This window comes from Perognathus longimembris, chromosome 16, assembly GCF_023159225.1.
Source record: "Perognathus longimembris pacificus isolate PPM17 chromosome 16, ASM2315922v1, whole genome shotgun sequence".
In the NCBI taxonomy this organism is placed as follows: Eukaryota; Metazoa; Chordata; class Mammalia; order Rodentia; family Heteromyidae; genus Perognathus; species Perognathus longimembris.
Genome location: NC_063176.1, coordinates 51,877,952 through 51,896,391, shown reverse-complemented (window position 1 = coordinate 51,896,391; position 18,440 = coordinate 51,877,952). Strand labels below are relative to the sequence as shown.

At 42.3% G+C, this 18,440-nt stretch overlaps 1 pseudogene; it reads left to right on the top strand.

Annotated features, from left to right (window-relative positions):
* The first annotated feature begins 12,702 nt into the window (after positions 1-12,702).
* On the top strand, positions 12,703-13,986 carry LOC125364679 (annotated as a pseudogene).
* The last annotated feature ends 4,454 nt before the right edge of the window (positions 13,987-18,440 follow it).

Below are 18,440 nucleotides of genomic sequence, written 5' to 3'. Positions count from 1 at the left end.
AGAAAATTCTCTTAGTATTCTCTTTGTACACCCACCATCATACTTACCCAAAGGCTATAGAAATGACCAAGACCCGATTGTCTCTTTTCAAACTCCTAAGGCTCCCTAACACTTTATTATAGCTCTATATAGCTTTATAAAAGCTTACGTTGTTTGAAGCACACATTGGAACACAGTTCTGAAACTGTAGGCTGAATCTTTGGGAGATTTTTCTACTTGCATACACTTGCGTGTTCCTGGCTTCCTGCCATCAAACAGTATCTGTCAGTGCAAAGTTATGACAGTAGTCAGTGTTCTTACATAGCTGAGATCAAATCTGTCAAATATTTTGGCAAAATGTGGTTTCTTTGACTATCTCAGTAGCTGTTTCTCTCTATTGTTCCTAAAGTGTTTAAAATAAGCTTAATTCAGATCTGTATATGCTAAGATATAAAAAGCCAATCTGATTTTTTTTTTTTTGGCCAGTCCTGGGCCTTGGACTCAGGGCCTGAGCACTGTCCCTGGCTTCTTCCCGCTCAAGGCTAGCACTCTGCCACTTGAGCCACAGCGCCGCTTCTGGCCGTTTTCTGTATATGTGGTGCTGGGGAATCGAACCTAGGGCCTCGTGTATCCGAGGCAGGCACTCTTGCCACTAGGCTATATCCCCAGCCCCCCAATCTGATTTTTTAAAAATCATCAGTTTGCTATGCTTCTTGGTGTCCCGTTCCTCCTTAAGGCAGTTCCTAATGTGTAGCTACAGTGTCTCATATTACACTGGACTTTGCTTTGATTGGTTGCTAAATGGTAAGCAGTTGCATATCATGCATAATTTTTATGTAGTACGGATAAAAATTACTTAAAGTATAACATTAAAGTACATTTAGGGAAGTATATAATTTTAAAAAGCATCTAATAAATGCAGTTATAATACATTTTTCCTACAGTTTTAGCAAAACAATGAATTTATACTTCTAGGAGTCATTTAAATATATATATATATACATATATATATATTAGAATTTATCCAGATCGCAATATGTTGGTGCACCCTGGCCCTCAGCTCTCACACAAAAGACAGAGTTCATTGAACTGTTCCTCAAGTGAGCATTTAAATGTCCTTGAAGCCAGTTAAATAACTGTACATTCCATTCTCATCTGCTGATCAGAATGAAAGATCATACAGTAGTCAAAGCCACAGACTTGAGAGGCAGGTGACCCAAGAGCAAATTCATGAATATCTGTGAGTCCCTAGTTGGGAGTATGTTGCTAATGCACAAGAATAAATTAGGGCTGAGGATATGGCCTAGTGGCAAGAGTGCTTGCCTTGCATACATGAAGCCCTGGGTTCGATTCCCCAGTACCACATATACAGAAAACAGCCAGAAGTGGGTCTGTGGCTCAAGTGGCAGAGTGCTAGCCTTGAGCAAAAAGGAAGCCAGGCACAGTGCTCAGGCCCTGAGTCCAAGGCCCAGGACAGGCAAAAAAAAAAAAAGGAATAAATTATATGAGACAAAAATAATATGACTTTGTGGAATCACTGTTTCAAAAAACAATTGCCTCTGATCTGGCGAAAGGAACTAAACAACACGTCAAGCTTATGGTAAAATGCCGAAGACAACAGGATCTGTACTTACAACTGTCCCAAGATGGAGGGCGTTAGGTAGCTGACAGAAGGGGCTGTTCTCCTGGTTGGCCTTATGGACGGGGAAGGTAAGAATAGCGTCCAGCACTACTGAACACCTGAAATCACTCCCTCCCTCCCCTTGCTTAGGATATCAAAGAGGAATACTGGTTTGCTTTTCAGTAAGAGTCTTGGGTTTGAAAATCATACCTTGATACGTGTTTTATTTTCTGTTAAGAAATTTGACCTGGAGATCATTGAAGAGGTGATGTAATGACACAGCAAAATGTATGATTCTAAGTGACAGTGACATTGGCGTGAAACATTTAAAGGCTTGATGCAAACTGCAGGCCTGCTGAGAAGAACAAAACCAATGGTATTGTATCAGGCATTTCCCGGGTTACCTTAGCCAGCGATCCTAGCTGCAACTGCAAAATGCATTATGCCTGAATAAAGAAGTTCTACAAACCATCCTGAGTTTATGGGTGTCCCGGAGGGGAAGGAAACAGTTTGGAAGTCACATGGCTGAGAACCATATTGCCAGACATGCCATTTACTGGTTGAGTAGAAAAGCCTTTGCTTGCTCTGCAGACAGCAGTCCCTGAAGATACCCAGAATAAAAGTGACCAAAGCGGTTGGCAGGTGGTGGTGACTGCTTTCTTGTGCCAGCCTCCAGTTTGTGATCGCACAGATCTATCCGTTGCATTAGACTGGATCTAAACAGAGAACTCGGTTTCTCTGTTCCGTGCCATCTCTTTATGTTTGTTTGTCTTTTGTTTTTGCTGGTCCTGGGACTTGAACTCAGGACCTGGACACTGTCCTTGAACTTTATGCTCAAGGCTAGCACACTTGAGCCACAGCTCCACTTCCTTTATGTCATTTTTGAGTATTACAGCAAGATGACACAGAATTCTTAAGCATGCTTAATACTTATGAAGAGGCAAGTCCTCTACCACTTGAGTTGCACTCCCAGCCTTTTTGCTTATGTTTTGTTTATGGGATGGGGTCTTGCTACCTTTTCCCCATCATCAACAAAGGCTTTGTGCCCATTCAGCGTGGCTAGGCATGAAGACCCAGGGGTTTGGCCCCCGCTCTGCCTGTTTCAGCCCTGTATACCTTCTCTAGAACTCTCTGGACATCTACTTCCCCATTTCTAAGTTAAAAGAGCTGGGGCTGGGAATATGGCTTAGTGGCAAGAGTGCTCCCCTTGTATGCATGAAGCCCTGGGTTCGATTCCTCAGCACCACATATATAGAAAACGGCCAAAAGTGGCGCTGTGGCTCAAGTGGCAGAGTGCTAGCTTTGAGCAAAAAGAAGCCAGGGACAGTGCTCAGGCCCTGAGTTCAAGGTCCAGGACTGGCCAAAAAAAAAAAAACAAAAAACTGAACGACATGAGGAGTCACAGGCTCAAAAATTGGCAATTCATAAAAAGGAGTAAAATCATCTCCTATCTTGTCTCTGGTGGTCAATGGCCTCTTCTCCATCCTAGTGCAGCTGGGCCCGTATCTACATCATACCAGAAATCTAGACTTTCAAGGGAAAATGTTCAAATCTTAAATTAAAAAAAAAACAAAACCTGACATGTGAAATCACAGCATGACAATTACGTGGTTGTTGGGTCAACGCTTGTTGACTTGGGAATCAGAGAAGCCCTGAAATCCTTTAGAGAATTCTACAGAGAGAAGAAATGGTCCCTTTGGGCACGGAGCATACCTTCGATCTCACACTGCGAAACGACACTCAAAGCTGCTCGTCGGTTCATCTTCCCTGAGCTTTGGAAGGTCACCCTGGGAGAGTGGCCCATCCTAGTACCTGTCCAATACCCGTACGTACAGTATGATCCAGAGACCAAAGCACCCGGTGCCTCCCTGTTCCCATCATCTGCCATCGGAGCACCATGCTAGCTCCTAGCAGTTCAGAATGCCTACCATTTTCTCTCACCATTGCTTAACTCAAGCAACTCTCTAATGATAACTATGATATCCTTGAAAACAATGAATATTGCTTTTATGTGTCCTACCATGAAGAAAACTGGGGAAACCACTGAAAGGATTCAACGTTCTCAGCTTCTTTCGATCTTCATTACACCGTGTTCAGTCAGCTAAGACAATGCCATGGTGAATGTGATTTGGCCAGACTCCTAACTTGGAAGGTATCAACTTATCTTTCCTCTCTATCTTGGCTTGGCAGAAGTTCAATAGCAATTGGAAGCGATTCTGTCAAAGAGGGTACATTTCAATTAACATTCAGGTTAACCTTGTTTGAATTCTCTCACAAGATTTTTGTTGTGTTTTTTTTTTTTTGCCAGAGAGTTGTAATAAAATATACTTATTTGAGCCAATTACAACAAAAGAAAGCAAAAGAAATGTATTTGAGGGGGAAGAGAGGAATAATATTGGAAAATATTTTATCCCTATTTTGTCCTTTCAACCTTACATGACAATATATCTCTTTTTCTCCTTCCCTGAATTCAATATAATTAGCAAACAATATATTCTAAATAAGCAGGTGGCCAAGAAGAATAAATGAATGTAGTCTTTGGATGATGTGCCAGTCAAGATAAAGAATATTTGAAGGTTAGATCTTTCGAGGTTAGTAGCAAGTGTTCAAGTCCAGGCTCTGCCTTGTTCATGTTTATGGTGGCCTTGTCGAAGGCTCAGCGCTGAGAAACTCTTATGGTTCTTCTGTCATGAAACCTGAGGTTGGTGAGAAGTGCTCGAGTCTCCTTTTCCCAGGTCTAATATGCAAGTGATTCATAAAAATCTCCAGCTATTTACTCTCCCACTAGAGAGATTACTGACATCTCTGCATATGCTAAATCCTGAAACTGAAAACTTGCTCTTCCACTCTGTTAAAATGACATGTCTTCTTTTTATAGGTAAAGAATTTGTGGATACATGTCCTACAAAAATTCCAGAGCATGTTGTTTATTGAGATGCTTTACAACAATTTATTTATGTAATGTTGACCTAGGGCTATTCTTATGAGATTGTATTTAATTACAAAATAAAACTTGAGAGATATTCTAAAAAAGAGGAAAATGGAAGTAAATAATTTCAAAATCTACCACCCACAATTAACCACCATTTAATTTAATTTTTGTCCGAGACCGGGACCTGAACTCAGTATCTGATATGTTTGTTCATTGGTTGGTGTTCTACCCTCTGAGCCAAGCCTCCAACTACACAATGTTTATACGTTTGTTATAATGCCTAACCTAATACTTGGGAGATAGTAAGAACTCAAGAAGTATTAGTTAGTTGGCTTTGTCATTGTGCATTTAAACCATTTTATTTATACATGTCTTTTAAATGTCAATCACCACAGGCAAGCTGTTTCACAATCTGCCTTGAAACACATACCTCAAAATAAAAAAGTCAAAATGGGATTTGTGTTTCAAAACAATGTCCTTAGGATTCTTTCCATGACAAACATCCTGGGGGTCGGCTCCTCAGCACCAGCATGAATCGCCCGTGCATTTGAGGTGTCATTCTCTGCGAGTCAGACTCTGAGAAGATTTGAGAGCAACGAGTTTGTCGGGTGCACTCAGGACCATCACTCCAAGATGGGAGGCAGAAGAACCATGACTGGTGGAGAACAGGAGCAACTCTTCAGTCACACTATGTCATTGGAGGCCCAGCAGTGCTTCAATGGCCTTCCCACTTCATCTCCTTAAGGCACTGACAAGGGGTTACTCTTACGTAAGGGAGGAGGTCTGATTTCGAGTGAAATGGGTCTCCTCCACCCAGATTCTGTTATTATAGATTAGCAAGTAGGGTCTGAGCCGGTTAGTACTTTTTTCTGTTTTTCCTTCAAATTAAAAGCCTCCTTACCTTCTGTTGGTCACTGTACTCAAACTGTTACTTGTTCTTTCACATATCCTTTGTGGACCTATCCCTGTCCGTTGTATTTTTATTAGCACGTGTGATATTTGTACAGAGGCGTTTCATTGTAAAGTGACCACTCATTGACTCCATGTGACTAGTCCAAATTCACCCTCTCTATTATGCTTTTGTACTCCTCTCTCCATCTTAAAATTATGTGAATGGGGTTCATTATTCTATTTTTGTGCATGCATGTGTTGTATTTAAGACATATTAACGCCACCACTAATCACCCTCTCCTTTCTCAACATTCTGGATGGGGGCACTCTTTTTTTCCTCTCTCACTTTTGCTGATATCAGAGTTTGAACTTAGGGCCTCACAATGGCTTGGAGTGTGTGTGTGTGTGTATGTGTGTGTGTGTCTATGTCTGTGTGTCTGTGTGTGTTGGTCCTAGTGCATGAACTCAAAGCCTGGGCACTGTCCCTGAGCTTTTTTGTTCAGGGCTACCACTCTACCAATTGAGCCACGGCTCCACTACTGGCTTTTTTCTTCTTTGGGTAGTTAATTGGAGATAAGAGTCTGATGGACTTTCTTGCCCAGGCTGGCTTTGAACTGTGATTCTCAGATCTCAGTCTTCTGAAGAGCTAGGATTACAGGTGTGAGCCACTAATGGCAGGCAGTATCTTGAATTTTTGCTTGTTATTTTGGAGATGGAGTCTTAATGACTTTTCTGCATAGAATGGCTCCTAACCATTTTGGACCCAGCTATTCAGAAAAATGAGGCTTGAACACCCATAGAAGGGTGGTTTCCAAAGTTTCCATTCCTGGGCTGGGAATATGGCCTATTGGCAAGAGTGCTTGCCTCCTACACATGAAGCCCTCGGTTCGATTCCCCAGCACCACATATATGGAAAACGGCCAGAAGGTGCGCTGTGGCTCAGGTGGCAGAGTGCTAGCCTTGAGCGGGAAGAAGCCAGGGATGGTGCTCAGGCCCTGAGTCCAAGGCCCAGGAGTGGCCAAAAAAAAAAAAAAGTTTCCATTCCTGCACTCCACTTTTTCCTAGGGGTGCAATTGTTCTGATTTCATGTACATCAGAGTGACTGATTTTTTCTTTGTTTTGTTTTCCTGTAGAGTTAACACCAAAGGGAAAAAAAACTTCAAAAGAAAAATGAGGTGTCATTCTGAAAGATTATGAACATTGACCCTAAGGGCCAAAACTCTGAATCCTAGTGAAATGCTAAGAAAGAAAGTCTAGAAATCTTCCTAGTAGGATAAAGTATCACTAACGCGAATGAGATTGGAACCAGAGACCTGTAGTCACACTGTCTATTTAAACAGATAATGGTCATCATTTAAACAGACTTGAGAAACTGTATACTTTATCAACCTTAGTTTAGATGAATACTTGGGCCTGCCCATGCAAACCTGCTTGCTTCTCATGGTTGCTGAGCTTATCTTTTATACTTTCTCTTTATATTGGATTTTTCTCTTGGTAGATATGAAATAAAAATATGTTCAGAGGGCCAGGAAAGTGGCTTAGTGGCAGAGTGCTTGCCTAGCATGCATGAAGCCCTGGGTTTGATTCCTCAGCACCGCATAAACAGAAAAAGCCGGAAGTGGCGCTGTGCCTCAAGTGGCAGAGTGCTAGCCTTGAGCAAAAAGAAGCTCAGGGACCGTGCTCAGGCCCTGAGTTCAAGCCCCAGGACTGGCAAAAAAAAAAAAAAAATCCAGAGAAAACTAAGCTTACAGAGAACTCAGTTGAGTGAGGAAATATGATGAGCGTGTTGCAATGTGGTAATAACTCCAGGATTTGGTAACACTCTAGGATGAATAGCCTCTCCTTTGGCTCTGATCCCAGCAAGAGGCCCCCCTTTGTATGAGATGAAGCACTCATCCTCCAACAGTAAGATATACACACCCACTAATTAGGCAATCCCTGATGGACAGCAAGACATCATTTCCAGAAGCCTGGAGAAAATTCTTTCATAACCCCACTGGAAATTACCTAGATCTTCTTTAGGCACATTAATCATTTTATTCCTTCATTTCATTTCTGCTCTGACAATAAATAAACCTTTATGAAATTTACCAATCAGTCATTTTAGGAAGATTATTCAGTTTCTATTCCTTCTTGGCTCGAAGTTAAAATATCATGAGTGGTCACACAGCAATGGAAATACAACAGCCCTTCAAAGAGGTGAGGAAAAATGGCATCTTTGATGATTCTTTGGATGCTGAGGGCTCTGAAAAGTCCTTCCTCTGGGACTGATTCCGAGTGCACATTTGGATGATCCTCGCAGTAGCAGGGCAAGCGTACATTTGGTAGAATTCCATTTTATTTGATGAATTGCATAGTCCACACAGAAATCTGATTCTTAAGCGATGTTTATTCCCCAGTGAAGACTTATTCTTTTTGCTATCAATCAGGGGTATCATTTCTTGTGTTGCTAAATCCCAAACATAGTTATTAGGAAAAAAAATTGAAAGAATTTGGAGAAGCTCAAAGGAGAAATATTACTCATAGTTTCTCTACCCATAATTTGCTATATTTCCTTCTGACTACTTTTCATTGTAGAAAAAATAGTAAACTAGCAGCTTACACACAAACAACAACAAAAAAACCCACAGAAATTTGTAACGTAAAAACAGTCTAGAAGTTCATGATGAAAATTGTGCTGTGCATGTGTTTTGCAAATGGCACTGCTGCATTCTTTTCATGGCCAAATAGTATTCATTGTGTAAATATATATTTTCTTTCTTTTATTTTTTTTCAGGAACCCAGGGACTTGCTACTTGTGTCAAACCCACAGTCTTTTTGTCCCCATGACACTGAGGTTTGAACTCAGGACCTAGCACCTGCTAGAGAGATGCACTACCATTTCAGCTCCCTCCACAGCTTTTTTGCTTTAGTTCTTTTCAAATAAGGTCTCATTTTGCCTGGACTGACATGGTTGATGATCCTCCTATTTATGTTTCTCACATAGCTGGAATACAGGTGCACACCACCACACCAAGCTTTTTATTGGTTGAGATGGAGTGCCACAATTCTCCCAATCTCAGCCTCCCCAGTAGCCGTGATTACATTCTTGTTACTCATCCTAACAACCAAAAACCATTGCCCAGGATAAGCACATTATTTAGCTGCGTCTCTTAACAGTATAAGCAAATCCTATGTTCCTGTACCACAATGTTTGCTTCTTCTGAACTTTATATAAACAGAATCATATCACATGTATTCTTGTATTTGGCTACTTTTGCCCAGTATGCTTGTAAACTTTATTCCTGTAGTAACTGCCTCACTCTTATCACCATATAATATCTCATTGTGTGACTGCATCATAATTTGTGCATCTGTTCTGTTGGTGGAAATTTGAATGATCCAGTTGGTAAGTTAGTAGTAGATTCCTAACAACAACAAAATCATACATTGTAATAATTGCGGAAAGGTGTACCGATAACGATAAGTGACAGTAGTTGACAGGTTCATAAGCTAATGAGGACTGCTGGTACATTCTCATACAGGCCTCCTGGTGAGTATGCGTGTACATTTTTACAACACCTGTGTAAGGTATTGATTGCTCAGCCATCAATCATAGGGTATGCGAGAAGTCCTGTGACTCCACATCTTTGTCGATAGTTTGGCGTTGTCCATCTTTCCCAATTAGCCAGCCTGGTGGGTGGCGTGGAGATGATGCATTGTGGCTTTCTGTTCACTTGTCTTCCACATTCAAATGATGTCTCTGCTTCCTGCTGCTTTACAGAGTACTGTAGGAGCCAGCTTAGCTCTCTTCCTCTCTCAGAATGAGGGGAAAAGGACACAGTTGTCCCCAACGCTCTCTTTGTGTTCTTCACTCACCTCACATTGAACATCTTCTACTCCTGTTCCTTTTTCTCTAATTTTTCCTTTTTGTATTCTTTCCTCTCAGATTTGATCCTTTCTCTGTGCTGTTCTCCCTGGCAGCAACTCTATTCCCAGGTACCTAATGACTTACATATTCACCCCTCAGGACTCAGCCTAGACGCTGCCTCTCCCAGGAAGTGTCTCCTGACCGTTATCCTGTGCTAACACGGCACCTTTGCTTGTTAGCTTGCACCATTTCTCCTCAGGCCAAGACAATGTATGTGGTGACATCACAGATTAACAGCAGGATGAATGAATGAATGAGTGAATGAATGAATGAATGAACCCATCAGTCCGCTAATGTGAGATATTCAGAAATGTGAGCAAATTTGGAACATCCATGGGGAATTTTTGATGATGAAGAAACACCCTGGGTCTCCCGTAGCTCCATTAGCTTTAGCAGGGTTGACTCAGGAAAGCCTACCACCCATTTTTCATTTAGGACATTGAGTGTTCTAGGCTTATGCAAAAGCCATTTCCTTTCATGACAGCAGCAACTACTCATAGGACTTAGGGAAACTGACAGCAGCTGATGAATCACTGCAGTTTTTCATGAGAATGTTTGAACTCTGCCTTGAAGGCTTAGGGGGCAGAGTGGTTCCCCATCCTGGCCATTGTCTTCCCGCTAAAACCTGTTCAGTACACGTTTGGTTGCTTGGTATTTCACTCTGGGTTTCCTAAAGGGGGAAGTTCTTGTCATCCAAGAGGAGGCCACCATAGGTCACTGGATTTATCATTAAATGTCAGGCCCTGACTCACATGGAAGAATAATACACTGGCTCAGATTCAGAAGGATCGACGATGATTTACAAAGCTAGGGTCCAAAGCACCAGACACCAGTGTTGCTGGGCCAACCAGAAAGAGCCAAGCCTTCAGGAAAACTGGCTTCTCTGAATAAGAGGTCAACCAACAATTAGCTTCTGAACTAAAATGCTGAACTCTCCCCTGTCCTGGAATCCTAGACGCCAGGCCACTAACGACCTAATTTCTTGGAAGAAAGTGCTCTCTTTACTCTGAAGAATTCCAAGCTAGCATATAATGTCCCCGGCATTTTAAATATGGGCTTCAAAAGTTCAGCTGACGACTTTCTCCTAAAGCACTTGAGCAAGCGTGTGGCCGGGCCAGAACTCTGTCGTGGCTCCACGAGAGTCCACTACACTGACCGGGTGACCTTTGCAACTAGAGAAGAAAAGGAAGACAAGCATCGTTTCCATCCTGAGTGATGGCTCAGGAAAAGGGATCATAAAGATGGAAGCCAGACAAATGCAGACAAAAAATTGATGTGAAGCCCACCGAGTTCCAAGACAGCTTCTACTGTCATCTCACTTTCTTCACCCCATCCCTGACAGCATGTGTGTGTACACACTCAGACACATATACAATCACATACATACAGTCACACATACAACACTCCTATACATACAAAAATAAATACACGTACTACTGCCCTTCTACACTCCCACACTCCCATGTACACAATGAATGCACACTCAAGAAGCTTGGATTCAGGGGTAGTTACTTGTTTTTATTCTCAAATGTTTGTTTCTTGGAAACACCACTAAATAAACAACAAACAGGAGTTGATCACATGGGTTGATAGTCTAAGGAGTCTGAGATTGTAGGGGTCTCTAAGTCAATGTGTTTAGAGATTTGTCGGACTTTTTGGTTGGATTAGGGTGGGTTTTTTTTCAATGCAAAAGCATGGTTCCGTTTGGGTAATGATCATGAGAATTATTTAGGAATGGTGGCTACAGTAAGTTAGGGGTTCTCAGACCAAGGCTTGGAAGAAATCTGGGGTATAAACAGCCATCTGATGCTATCTATGGAAATATTCAATTGTTTCATGCTCATTTAAATCAGTTTCGGCTTCATATTCATTTAAATAGGTTTCTCAAGAAGTTCCTTGATAAGAAATGTACTCACCGCCTTATATATGAAACTGTAACCCCTCTGTACATCACTTTGACAATAAATAAATTAATTAATTAAAAAGAAAAATAAACAAAAAAAGTTCCTGGTGTGAACAATGAGCTCTTTGAGCAAGAGAATTTTCTTCTCCCCAATACAGAAAGTCATGAAACTGAAGTAACTACTGAATTTGATTTTGCCGCTCCACAATCTTTTTTTTTTTTTTTTTTTTTTTTGGCCAGTCCTGGGCCTTTGGACTCAGGGCCTGAGCACTGTCCCTGGCTTCTTTTTTGCTCAAGGCTAGCACTCTGCCACTTGAGCCACAGCGCCACTTCTGGCCATTTTCTGTATATGTGGTGCTGGGGAATCGAACCCTCATGTATACGAGGCAAGCACTCTTGCCACTAGGCCATATTCCCAGCCCCCCGCTCCACAATCTTGAAGCCTAGCTTGGTGATTGTTAACATTAATAAAGAACTCATTGCATTGCCAAGCAATCTTGATTTTACTGAGCGTTTTCAAGGGATGCAGGGGGAACAAAAACTTTATCTTATAGAATAAAACATGAGTGAAGATGGCGAGTGCTGGGGTAGAGGTAGACAGTCTTGAGGACAGGGAGCGGTGGAAGTGGATGGCGCTGGCTGTCACCATCAAGCTTGCCTTGGTTACAAATGGCAGAAAACACAACTCAAGCTGGGCTGTCAGAAAGATGGATTCTGATAGCCCACAATGTGCCAAGGAATCCTAGCTTAACTTCACTTTGCTGGGACTGATGCTAATACACCATGTGTTGTGGATATCTGACTGGAGAAAAATACATCCCTATAAAGTAGCATCTCTCTCCCTCTCTCACATCTACTGTCCTCTCTGCTGGCCCTTTCCTCGGGCCAACACTCCTTACCCATGGAAAACAGGAAAAATAATAGTGGGTGCTCTCATTTCAGGCAGAGAGACTGAGAAAGTCTTCTAGCAAGAGGTGTGTATGTAAGCAGCCCTATGAATACGTAAGGAACCCTTTCTTGGGAGGGAAAGTGGGGTGCAGATCCCTTCAGTCATATGGTGAGAGGGTGGGAAAATTGCAAGTAGGTCAGTGTGTCGGAAATTAGGCGAGCAAAGCAGAGAAATGAGATTAAAACGTAGGAATTGAGGGCTGAATGTAGTGGTACAGGCTGGTCATACAAGGTACTTAGGATACAGAGATAGGGTTGTGGCCTAAGGCTGTGTGTGTGTGTGTGTGTGTGTGTGTGTGTGTGTGTGTGTGTGACAGAGATGTTATCTGAAAAACAAACCAAAGCAAAAAGGACTGGGGGCATGGCTCAATTGTTAGAGTGCTAGAAAGCAGGCCATCCTAAACAAGAACACCAGTACCCAATCCCCTCAAAGCAAAGAAGGTTATGAATAAGAAATGAAAGCGGGCCCGCATCTTGAGAACTGGAGTGTGCAAGGCAGCAACACGACGACCGTGGCCACAGCAATGGCGGCGTCCAGGAGAGGCCTGGCTCAGAAGACCCGGGAGCTGGCCAACGACATGCAGGAAGCCCAGAGCGTCGACGAGATCTACAAATACAACAAGAAGCAGCAGCAGGAGATCCTGGCGGCCAAGCCCTGGACTGAGGAAAAATGAGCAAATACATCAAGAAGCTCACCTCATGATCACAGTGAACTCTTGAATGAGCAAGAAATGTAAGATGGAACAGCTGCCACTGAACTAGTTGATTGAGCTTAGGAAGCTACATTATCTGCCTTCATGTAACTGTAAAACAAAAGTAGACCTACCAGCTGGTGTTGCCGTTAGGAGCCACCATTACTTTAAGTACTGCAGAATTTCAGCCTTGGCTCTACTGAAAATGGTGATGCACGCCAGATCTGGAGGCAACCTTTGATGTTCAGAAAGGAGGCCGGTGAGACCATGATCATCACGGACAGCTTTGCTTTGCCTGTAGAGGGCACTGAAACGCCAGTGAATGCTCAGGCCCCCTACATAGAAAACGCCAAGCAGGTTGGCCACCTTGAAAATGCAATTGGCGGGTATCACAGCCACCCTGGCTATGGCTGCTGGCTTTCTGGGATTGACGTTAGTACACAGATGCTTAACCAGCAGTCCCAGGAACCATTTGTAGCAGTGGTGATTGATCCAACCAGAACAATTTTCTGCAGGAAAAGTGAATCTTGGAGCCTTTAGGACGTACCCAAAGGGCTACAAACTGCCTGATGAAGGACCTTCTGAATACCAGACTACCCCACTTAATAAAATAGAAGACGTCGATGGACACTGCAAACAATACTACGCCTTAGAAGTCTCATATTTCAAATCCTTTTTTGGATCGCAAATACGGGGTGAATACACTGAGTTCATCTAGCTTGCTTACTACTGCAGACTATACCACTGGTCAGGTATTTGACTGTCTGAAAAGCTAGAGCAATCAGAAGCCCAGCTAGGACGAGGGAGTTTCATGCTGGGTTTAGAAACGCATGACCAAAAGTCAGAAGACAAACTCGCCTAAGCTCCAAGAGACAGCTGTAAGACTACCATAGAAGCCATCCATGGAGTGACATCTCAGATCATTAAGGATAAACTATTTAATAAGATTAACATCTCTTAAATAACCACTGAGTGGTGCTTTTGCCTGAAAATTCATATGTGAAGAATACTCAACCCTCTTAAAACCGGTTACCAAAAATCTGATTAGCAGTACAAGGTGCTCTAAAGTGTCCTGGATATTACCATTCTGTAATAAAGCTCTATAAAATGAAAAAAAAAAAGAAATGAAAGCAGGACATCAGACAGGAGTTTATAGGTGATGACAAGGAAGTTGGGTTTTATTCCATGTGTAACAAGGAGACTTTGGATTGTATTTGGCAGTAAAATAATAGATACATTTTGTGTTTAAGAAATAATCAACAATAAATATATTTTTCAAAATAACACTGCTAGGTAAGAAAATTGGTCATAAAAGAACGGAAACAGGAAGTTCATGTAGAAACCACTCATTGGTGAGGGGCTTTGAACACAGAAGCTGCCGAACTTGCTAATCCATCAAATACAAAGATGAAGAAAACAAAGAGATGAAAGATGAGTCCTAGATAGCTGTATATTTATGAGGGAAGTTCACTCAGAGAGGAACAGGTTAAGAGTCAAAAACTCTGGGTGCATTTACTCTGAAATGCCTTCTAGACACCCAAAGCATGTACATGAAATAGGCCCTTGGATCTGTGAGTCAGAACTTAAGAGAGACTAAGCTGATTTTTTTTTTTCTTTTTGGAGGCAAAAGTGCAGGTGACTAGAGTATGGTTCAGAGGAGTGATCTCTAAGACATTCTGACGTATAAAGGTTGAAAAGGAGACAAAAAGTGATGGAGAAGGTAGAGACTAACCGAGTATATGGTAACTGGTTTTAGTATTAAGAGCAATGGGGAGGAATGCTGGACAATGCTGGACAATGATAACATGGATGAGGATACATTGTACTCATAAACTGACAGATTGAATTGCAGACCCTTTGTACAACTACTTGAAGATAATTTTTTTAAAGTATTTTTAAAATCAAGGGTGTAAACCGAGTCTGAGAGTTGACCCATAGAAATAAGTACTGTAAAAAGGCGAACCAATGCAACAGCAATACTTACAAGATGATGTGCTGTAAACCAAATGTACAATTGTGGGGTGTGTGTGTGTGGAGGTAGGGGAACTGGGGAGAAGGGAAGCTGGAAGAAAAATGAGGGAGGAGGTGACAAGTTTGATAAGAAATGTACCTTACATATGTAACTGTAACCCCCTCTGACACTTTGACAATTAAAACAATAAGTACTGCGCAGTTTAGATAATCAAAAACCATTTTCTGTAAATTACTGGCTTTGTGTTCTAAAGTCAATTTTCCTGTTAATTATTGCGAAAGAACACAGGATTTATTTCCTTTTTGAGGGTTTTAATTTGGGATGAACTCACTCTATCTGGGTCAAATAGTAGTTTCACAGAGAAATGTCTCATCAGGGCTTTTTCTTATGGTGCTGAGATTTGAACTTAGGGCCTCCCTCATGCTTGCCTTGCTTACTAGGCAGATGCTCTACCCCTTGAGCATGCCTTGTAAGGGAGAGCTCTACCTCAGTGCAAAGGAGGCCATTAGAAAACCACCCCTAAAGTGGATGGACCTAGAACAAATTATGTTCAGCGAGGTAAGACAAACTCAGAGAGACAAATGGTGCATGTTTTCTCTCATATACAGAAGCGAGATCTAAAATATACCAAGACATGATAAATGACACAGGACTCTAGGCATTCACATATAGTGCGACCAAATGAGGATACCATTAGGAGAGAAACAGAAAGGCACAGTTAATGCCTGTGTGCGGCTGATCATACAAAATAACATTTATCAAAATGAACTGCAGGAAATGGGAACAAGGGTTGTTTTTCTTTTTTTTTGGTGTTTTGCTTTCTCTTCTTTTGTCTGCTCGTTCATTTATATGTCCTTGGGAGTATAACAGGAGGCAGAGAAACTGAGGGACAAAGGGTGGAACAGATTCAGTAATGATACTCACTGGACAGTATGTTGAAAATGAGCTATACAACTTGTGGGTAGTGATGGGAAGGAAAAACTGGGAGAGAATGAGGGAAGGGTGGTCATCTTCTCCCAAAGAAATGTACTCTTTTCCTGACTGATGTCACTGTAACCCCCCTCTATACATCACCCTTACAATACCGACAAAGAATCCATCAACGTAAGGAAGGAATTTTAAATCAGAAAAGGGAATTTAAATTAAACTTGGGGAGGGAAACCATTAGCAAACCTGTGGGCCTCAGAATTACTGTAAGGGAGAAGGGATGAAAGCCACCAGCCACCGTGGGCCAGGGCCTCAGCCTAGGGGGTGTGAGGCATTAGATGAGGGCCAGTGTCTCCCATCTTGGTTCCTCCTGCCACACCCATGAGCGACTGTGATTCACTCTTTCACAAGCTAGAGGCCCAGCCCTGCAGAATCCAGGGGAAAGATGCCAACTGTTTTCTTTTCTTCTTCTTCATTTTTTTTTTTTTGATCTACTTTTGGCTTCTCAGGGACATCGACGTGGCACAGTCATAAGCAAATTTGTTAATAGTCACCAGCAAGAATCAACACGCAGGTGACTATCGCGAATGGATGTCTTCATCAGGGAAGTGGCTGCTAGCTGGTGTTTCTCCCTTGGGGGTGGAAGATTTGTCCACCCTGGCCAAAGGCGAAGGAGAAGAAGCAACAAAATTCCTTTCATCTTCTTTTTTCCTAGTCCTGGGGCTTGAACTCAAGGCCTATATGTTGTCTCTGAGTTTCTTTTACTCAAGGCTAGCACTCTGCCACTTCTGGCTTTCTCTGCGTGGTTTACTGGAGATAAGGGTCTCACAGACTTTTCTACTCAGGCTGGCTTTGAACCGTGATCCTCAGATCTCAGCCTCCTGACTAGCTAGGATGACAGGCGTGAGCCACTAGCACCTGGCTTTCTTCCAACTTTTGTGTGTGTGTGTGTGTGTGTGTGTGTGTGCAATATTTAGTATTTAAGTCACATAAATACATTTTATTATCTAATCTTTTCACTTAAAAATGTACACAGGAGCATATAAAAATTGAAAAAGCAAAAACAGATGGTATATAATGTAAAAAGATAAAACTCCTACTTCACTTTTCCTCTGTGGCAAAAGTTACTGTTATCAACATTTTATGTTTTTTTCCAGAAATATGTTATACATTTATAAACATATTATATAGACAGGTTCCTATTTTTCTTGTACAAAGGAGGCCATCTTTTACACACTATTTTTTTCACACCAGTCTCCCATTCATAGTTGCATGGCTTGAAGGAACAAGTATGATTTATCTTGCTTCTTCCCTCATAGTGTTCTTTTAGGTTGTTTCTAGATTTTTGATCATGCAAACACTGCCACAATTAATCATGCATCAAAGTGATTTCTCACATATCCAGCTCTATTTGAGGGCAAATAGATTTGCTGGATTACATGGCTTGTTCATTTGAAATTCTGGTTACAGATTGCCAAGTCACACAATGGTAGTAACTACGCAACCAACCACAGAGCGGGACAGGGCCTGTTTCACAACACTGTCTTTTGTACCATTCTTAAGCAATTACTCTCAACTTGGCCTCTGATTTGGGAGGTGCCACCTCCCCGGGATCCAAGCTTTAAGAGTGTAGGGAAAGAGTACTAGTCTAACATTCAAACATTCTGCTGTTGGGATCCTGGCTCTTTAGTTCCCTAGAACACTAAACAAATAACTTCTCCTATGGGGGACTTGTTTCCTCATTGGATGAGAAGGTGTTTGAGCTAGACAAATGCTCAGTCTGCAGTTCCAGATTTGTGGCATTACAAGCAGTTGGATCAGAATCTTTGCTCCAGTCATCAGGTGCTGAGTTCTGTTTTAAGTGCTCTTACAGACCCCCCAAACTAGTGACAGCATCTACCTTTTTTAATGTTTGAAAGGCACTTTAATAAGAGCCTTATTATAAATGTCTATTCGTGTCAAAAAATTCCAAGGAGAAAAGTGAGAAGGCTCTCCCTAGTCCTGATAAAGCATCTCCCTTGTTGAGGAAGAGGCGGGACAGAATTGACAGAGCAAGTGAACCACAAATGGCCGGCGTATTGGCCTGTCATATCAAGTGACACGTTCAGTGCAGGGAGGTGTGACAGTAGACACTGCCTGCCATCCAGAGGGTTCATAAAAGCAGAGCACTTACCTAAGAGGGGAAAGGTAAGTAGAAATACACACCCCACCCGATCGCGGTGGGAGAAAGGAAGCCAGGGGAACACAGGACCGGAGAAGGCAGAGCAGAGAGATGTCAAGATTGAATTAGCATCACAGAACAGAGTACAGGGGAAGGGGAAGAATCTCACCGGCGGACGACTAGTGCCCTCCCAATTGCTGAGAACAACACTGGGTTCTAAGTCCCAGTCGACAACATTCTTCCCTCCTATTTCCTGTCTCACGCCATGCCAGCTCATTTCTTTCACTGTGGTCCAACCTTCAAGCCCCCTTTGACTCTTCTTTCTTGGCCATGCCCCCTCCATCACCAAACCCCCATGGACTCCGGCTCCACAGTATACACAAGCCCAAGGTCCTCTCTCCCTTTCTCCAGAGCTCACTTGCACCGCCATCTCTCAAACAGGTACCTGGGAATATCCATTTCCACCCAGGGCCTTCCATGCTATTCCAATCATAGCATACAACT